The sequence below is a fragment of the Acinonyx jubatus genome, chromosome A1, assembly GCF_027475565.1.
Source record: "Acinonyx jubatus isolate Ajub_Pintada_27869175 chromosome A1, VMU_Ajub_asm_v1.0, whole genome shotgun sequence".
Taxonomy (NCBI): domain Eukaryota; kingdom Metazoa; phylum Chordata; class Mammalia; order Carnivora; family Felidae; genus Acinonyx; species Acinonyx jubatus.
The window spans coordinates 119,115,393-119,123,472 of record NC_069380.1 but is presented as its reverse complement, the minus strand read 5'-3'; positions in this window follow the sequence as shown (position 1 = coordinate 119,123,472).

Sequence of the window (8,080 nt, the reverse complement as noted above, 5' to 3'; positions counted from 1 at the left end):
AGTGCAGAGCCTGCTTCGGACCCCCTCTCTCTTTGTCCCTCCCTCAAGTGCACTTTCTCTCTCCCCCCAAAAAGAATAACTAAATAAACATTTAAAAATCACTTTGCAAGCCAAAAAACAACAAAAATATATCTATAGGTCAAATTTGGCTAGTATGTCTTTGACTTGTAATTCTTGGCACAAAGGCATTATTTCTGAACATCAGTGATAAAAGATTCTACTACCCTCCCCCTGTTTCCCAAGAACGTAGGGAAACATGTGAAAGACCTTTAATAAAACCAAGGAAACTATACCCTGGAATGGCCTGGAGAAATCTACTTCTCAATCTGTCTTGGATAACTTAGTCATTGACTTTAAGTCATCTCAGGAGACATGATCTTATAGACTCATGCCACTCTGGGTTCTGACAATCTGTGAGATTAGTCATGAAGGGGAAGTACTCAACTAGTTAAAATATGACTCCACATTTGCATTTTCTGTTTTATAAAGCCTATCAGATTCTGCAAGGGCCTTATGTAAGCACTTACGTGGGAGACTTGGAAGTGGCTGAAGACTGATACAAGTCTGATGGTGAAATGGCTTACTAAGTACATGGTTAGCTGCTTTCTCCAACCTCATAAAAATCACAAATAACATATAAACAATAGCAACAGCAGCAACCCAATGCCATCCTTTTGAACTCATCTCACGAATCCTGATCAAAAGCCTAGTTCAACTAAGCTTTCAGAGAGTAAAGCAAAGACTTTCATCAGTTGCCTAAATATGTTTAAATCAAACAAAAATAAAAAGACCAAGTCGCGTCTGGACTAAACCTGTGACTCTTGATGTCATAAGATTCATTCATTAACAAGTCTTGTGGAGTTTTTGTGAAAATTAAATGGGATGCTATAAAGAATTTCACACTTCACCCTGCAACATAGTAGTGGCATAATAAGTATTGCTAATTATTTTACTTTTGTTTTTAATCAAGCCAGCCAGACATAAAACATATGAATGCTTTAAAGATAAATGGTTATCTTCTGACTTAGGTTTAGGTCATGATCTCAAAGTTTCATGAATTTGGGACCCAGGTCGGGCTCTGTGCTAACAGCGTGGAGCCTGCTTGGAATTCTCTGTCCCTCTCTCTCTGCCCTTTCTCAACTCATGCTATCTCTGTCTCTCTCAAAGTAAATAAAAACCTGAAAATATTTAAAAAATTAAAAAAAGATAAATGGTTATTATCTGTTTATTTTTAAGGATGACTGTAGGAATTTTCCTATACCAAAGCTCATAGAATGCGGTTTCAGGGTGGCTAAATAGTAGTGACCAGCACACCAGGGTCTGGGGATGAACAGGCTCACATGGAGGCCATCTTGCTCCCATTTTGCTCTAATCTCCTGATGACCCAGAGCATGCTTTCCCCATTCCCCCCGGGAATAGGGTACTTACTGAAGTACTAGGAGAGAATGGGAATCTATTTCGCCATTTCACATTAGAGTTCAAGTTGGACATTTCAAGAATTATGTGCAGATGAGTGTTTGTGACTTTATAGCACCGCAGAATGCTTAATAAAATATGAATTAAAGTTTTAAAAAGAAATCCTGAATTTTTTATTGGGGATGATATGGAGTTATAATTTTCAGGGTTAACCTGTTAAATGCAAACATTTAAAAACATATTGTAATTTTTGAAACTATTTTGGGATTTCTTCATTTTTTTAACATACAAGATTACATAAATAAGTGAGGTGACCTAAGCCTCTCTCCACCTCCGAAATGGTCTGTGGTACTACAGCTCTTTTCATAGACGAGCTTTGTCAGGACGGTAAGCTCCTGGAGATGTCACATGTCCATTTCTGGGATAAAGACACTTTGCCTCTTTTATTTATTTCCTCTTGCATTTTTCATATGGTCCTTTCTCCATAAAGGCTCCAAGAACAAATAACGTAACTTCATTGAACGCTGCTGAATGGCTCCGTTGGTTAGTTACACCACCTTACTTTACAATGATGCTAGCAGAGGCAAGAGAGAAAATTACTTTTCTTTCTAGCAATTTTGGTGATGGTTTTGATACACAATTGATGCTAGCAGTAGACTCTATGCAATCATTTGGAAAAAAATGAAGCCATTTCAATAGAATGAAAAGTGTTCTGATATTCTTATGCGTCATGACTGGCATGTAAAACATTGGGAGATGTTATGCTCTATTTCTCTGTTCTCTCTCGGTACACACACATGTACATACATATCTACACATCTTTATATAGTGGGCAATAAGCCCTGATGGGAAGGATGAATCGGTGGGAAGAAAAATGCCTTGAGTCTCGTCTGGGAAGTGCAGTGTGTGCTGTACTTGGATAATGATGCTCGGTTAAATTCAAGTTTTAGATAAACAATAACTGTCTCAGTGTAAGTGTCCAGTATCTACTTAGTATGCATTCATCCCATAGAGTGCTAAATCTGGCAACTCTAACTTGGAAGTAAAGGAAGAACAGAATCTCAATATTTGAAACAGCCATTTGTGGGATGAGTGAGAGAATGCCCGTGGAAGTGAGCACCTGCTGTGACTGACACATACTAGGTGCTCAGTAAATGGCAGCTTCCAACATTGCCCAGGTAGGAAGGTTAAGGGGAATTTCTCCTTTCAGATCCTCTCGTAAGATAACAAAAGCTTGGGAAGTCCTAAAGCAAAGACAGAGCTCCGGCATATTGCAAATATTAATATTTAACAAATTAACACCTTCAACACTATTGAGACTTGGGGTGATAAATTATTTACAATTATGGAAATTTTTTCAATATTAATTTACCAGGTTGTAGACAATGAGTGGTCCAGTGACGGTTACAAGTTTGAAGCTAGCTGACAACTTCCTCCTTCAATGCTGTCAGTTTATCATTTCTGCTGCTAAATCCACATGTCCCTTGTTGACTACAGGACCTGGGTTAGTGACGGGCTTAGTCTCCATATGACAAATGAGAAAAGTGAGGTCTGGCCGAGGCTCAGAAAGCCAGGCATGATGAAACAAGGTACAGAACCTGGGAGTAGGACCTGCTTTATGGGCGGAGACCTGAACAGTCATACGGGGCCCATGTTCAGACACATCCTGCTCTTGTATTTTAATGCTACTCAGTCATTGTCTTGAAATTCTCAATGATAATTTGTCCTCTGAATTTCTGCTGTGTAAGTGGGATGGAACAATGGACCATATATGCAATACACGCATATATATAATACACAAAGTTTGATCACATATGTAATAATTCCATAAATCACCAAATATCCAGTCCACTTTCAAAATCTTCCCCCAAAATGTTCTCAAAAATGCCTGGTTTTTAGCAGCTGATTTGCTCTATTCTGTATCTAAACAACCCCCATACGTTGCATTTGATTATTATATCTTTTACATCTTTTCCCTTTATAATGCAGACCTTTCCCTTTTCTAGTGCTATTAATTTGCTGGAGAAGCTGCTTCTTTTCTCCTGTAATATGTTTTACATTCTGGAAGAAGCCTGGGTTATTAGCTATTGTGGCAACTGCCTGACACAGTGTAGCTTGAGCCTACCTAAAGAGGCCAAAAGGTGAAGAAGGAAAATCATGTTATTCCTCATCATCATTATATATTGATGATTCAAAAATCTTATTTCCAGCTTAGATCTGTCCACTGAACTTCAGACCCATGTATCTTACTGCATACTTAAAGTTTCCCTTTCCTTTACACATCCAACACAGTCTGATTTTTCACCTTCTCTCCAAAAGCACATTTGCAAAATTCCACATTCATTCATTAAATGGTTTCCATTTTTCTAGTCTTTTAGAGCAAACACTTGATCTCAACACTTTTTCACCCAAATATATGTATTTTCCTGAAACAGAACATGTTTGTTCTAACTTCAGACATAAACAGAACTGACCACTTCATACCATCCCCACTGCCGTCAGTCTGATTGAAGCCACCATCATGTCTCTCCTGGACTGGTCCCAACTCGTCTCTGTTCCTGCTCTTTCCTTGGCCATCTATTCTCAATACAGCTGTTAGAATTATCTTGTTAAAATATAAATCTAATCAGGTCACTGCTCGGCTTACCACTTCTTGTTGGCTTCCCATCCCACTCAGCATAAAAGCTGATGTTCATACTATGAAGTACCAAGAACTACAAGCTTTATATTATCTGGCCTCCCATTAACTTTCTGGACCTTATCTCATGTTCTATGGCCTTTTGTCCATTTTTTTTTCTTGAGCTACACTGCTTTTCCTGCTGTTCCTGCAACACACCAGGCATGCTTACAAGTGAACTTGTTATTCCCTCTGCCTAGAATGCTATTTTCTAGCCCTTTAATTGTTAATCTTCACTAGAATATCAACTCCTTCAATATTTCATATTTTTCTTTGCTGACTGATGTTTCCACTTAGCATTATAACTCTATAACTGTTCTAGTCTGAATATTTTGTCACCTCAAAATTAATATATTGAAACCTAATATCCAATGTGATGGTATTAGGAGGTGGGGCTTTTGAAAGGCACTAAGGTGAAGAGGGCAGAGACCTCATGAATGGGATTAGTGCTCTTATAAAATAGAGTTCACAGAAACCCCTCAGCCCTTTTGCCATGAGAGGACACAGTGAAAAGACACCCATCTAGGAACCAGGTAGCAGATTCTCACCCGACAAAGGATCTACCAGTGCTTTGATTCTGGACTTGCCCTCCTCCAGAACTGTGAGCAAAAAAATTTTCCGTTGTTTATGACCACTTAGTTTATGGTATTCTGTTAAAGCAACCCAAATAGACTAAGGCAATAAATTACCTTATTTGATGACTCTTCTATTAGAATAAAAGCATCCTGAGGCTGGCATTTATTTTTCTATCTTATATACTACTATATTCTCAAACATGAGGAACAAAGCTAGAAGAACTACTCAAGGAAGTACTCAGTATGAATTTATTGAGTAAATGTGATATAATTATCATCATCATCATCATCATCATCATCATCATCATCATCATACTCATTTTATTCTATGCATGTGAGACCTTTTCTCTGATTTCTAGCTGTATGGTACCTCCCACCTTATTTATATATCTGCTCCTCTTTTCATTTTCCATGTTATTCTTTTCAGAAACAGGTTGAAAACAAGACTTAAGAGCTTCTGTGTCCTCAGTTTTTTTCTACCTCAGTGGTCATTGGTATGAAAACAGTAGCTCTAATTACTTCACTAGAAAATTCCTTCTTTAGCGTGCAGAACTGCTTCTGTTTCTGGTCCTCCAGGCACAGAGACGCCAAGAAAACAAAGTTAATTAGGCACTTCGGAGTCTAGACAACTGCACGACAAAATCAAGCCAGAGGATTTCCATTTTACCCTGAAGGTTGCTAGAGTTAGTGACTGTGAGAAGTGCTTCCAAGATGCCCTGGTAGAAAATGATGCTAATCAAGCTATCATTGAAAGGCAATTCAGCCATGAAATGAATGGTCTGGCCTTCTGTCTAGAGTAAAGGCTGTTGGCTTTCTCTTGATGGTTTGTAATGTTCCTGATAGAGGATCATCTCTGCCTTAACCCCAAGATTTTCTTCTGCAGCCTGCTAGAATTTCAACTTGGCAAGGGCTAATAAATGAGAATAAGTTAAGTTAGAACATATGATGTACAACATTGGTTTTCAACTGGGGCCAATATGGTCAGGAAAACTAAACAAGCAATGTCTGCAGACATTTTTGGTTGTCACAATTGGGAGCATGCTACAGGCATCTAATGCATAGTGACCAGGGATGCTGCCAAACATCCTAAAAATCACAGGATACACCCGAACAACAAAAGAGTTATCTGGTCCAAAATATCAGTTGTAGCTTGGTAGAGAAATACTGTTAGAGAAGAATCATACCTTGAGTCTACAAATACTGTTCCTATCACTTGACTTATAAACAGCATTTATGAAAAAGAATCACCAGTATCTTCATGTGCACTCAGGGATAACACACTTTCCTGCTTATTTCTATCTTTTTCAGCAAACTTTCTGAGTCTCCTTGGGTATTTCTCCTTATCTCCCAGAACTGTGACTCCAGGATCCATCCTTGAATCTTTTTCTGCTACATATTTCTTAGGAATCCAGTCTCAGGACTTTAAACACCAATGACATATTAGAGATTCCTAAGTTTATATTATTTTTGACTTAGAACTCTAGACTAGCATAACCAGTTGCTACTTGACTTCTCTATTATGTGCCTATTAGATATCTCAAGCCTTATATGTCTAAAATTATATTTCCAGAGGAGGGGTCCAAGAGGGAGTGCAGAACGACCTAAACTCGCCTCTTCCCATGGACGTACAAAATCTATACCTGCACAGGGAGCAGTTCTAATGGAAGAACTGAGTGCTGATTGAACAGCTTCTACACAGAGAAGCCAAGGATAGAAGAGCGACACAGAGATTGGCAGGAGAGATGGAGGGACAGCAACGATGGAAACCCCACTCCAATGTTACAAATTGTAGTAAGGAGGGATATCACTGCGGATCCCCAGAGAGATTTAGCCCACTTGGGGCAGAACAAAAAAGTAAAAATCAAACCAAACCAAACAAAAACAAAAGACCCATTGATTTAATGGGCAATTAGAGAAGAACAAAGATGGTGGTATAACAATTCCAAATCTTAAAAAATACTAAAAGCTATCGTCATCTAAACAATACTGTATTGGCACAAACATAGGCACATAGATTAAGAGAATATAATTTGGGGTCTCAGAAATAAACCCATGCTTATATAATCAATTAATATATGACAAAGGAGGCAGGAGTATACAATAGGGAAAAGACAGTCTTTTCAATAAATGATACTGGGAAAACCGGAGAGCTACATGCAAAAGAATGAAAATGGACCATATTCTTACATCACATACAAAAATAAACTCAAAATGGAGTAAAGAAGTAAATGTGAGACCAGAAATCATAAAACTCCTAAAGGAAAACATAGACAATGATCTCTTGGATATTGCCCTTGGCAATGTATTTATGGGTATGTCTCTCCAGTAAAGATAAATAAATACAAAAATAAATAACTGGGACTACATCAGAATAAAAAGCTTTTGTACAGCAAAGGTACCATAAACAAACAAACAAAAAAAAGGGAGCATATTGAATGGGAGCAATTATTTGCAAATGACATATATGATAAGTGGTTAATATCCAAAACATATAGAGGACTCAACAAAACTCAACACTGAAAACTCCCCAAATAATCCAATTAAAAATGAGCAGTGGACCTGGACAGACATTTTTCCAAAGAAGATACACAATGGCCTACAGACACATGAAAAGATGTTTGATACCACTAGTCATCAAGGAAATGCAGATCAGAACTATAATGAGATGTCACTTCCTACCAGTTAGAATGGCTACTATCAAAAAGACAAAAAATAACAAATGTTGATGAGGATGTGGAGAAAAGGGAACCCTCATGCACCATTGGTAAGAATGTAAATTGGTGCAGCCACTATGAAAAACAGTATGGAAGTTCCTCAAAAAATAAATAGAAATATCATTTAATCCACTATGGGTATTTACTTAAGGAAAATGGAAAGTCTAATTTGAGAAGATAAAGGTACCCCTATGTTTACTGCAGCATTATTTACAATAGCCAAATTATGGAAGCAACTCAAGTGTCCATCGAGAGATAAGTGGGTAAAAAAGATGTGGTACATACAATATTAATCAACTATGAAAAAATGAGATCTTGTCATTTGTGACAACATGATGGACCTAAAGGTATTATGTTAAGTGAAATAAATCAGACAAATTCAAATATCAGATGATTTCACTTATATATGGAATCTAGAAATCAAAAGCAACCAACCCACAAACAAAAAGAAACAACATGTAAATACAGAGAATCAACTGGTGGTTGCCAGAGGGAAAGGAGGTTGGAGGATAGGCAAAATAGGTAAAGGGGATGAAGAGGTATAAACTTCTAGTTATGAAATAAGTGGATGAAAAGTACAGCATAGGGAATATAGCCAATAATATTCTTATAATGCTTTATAGTGACAGATAGTAAACACATTTATCATGGTGAAGACTGAGTATTATACAGAATTGTTAAATCATGTTGTACATCTG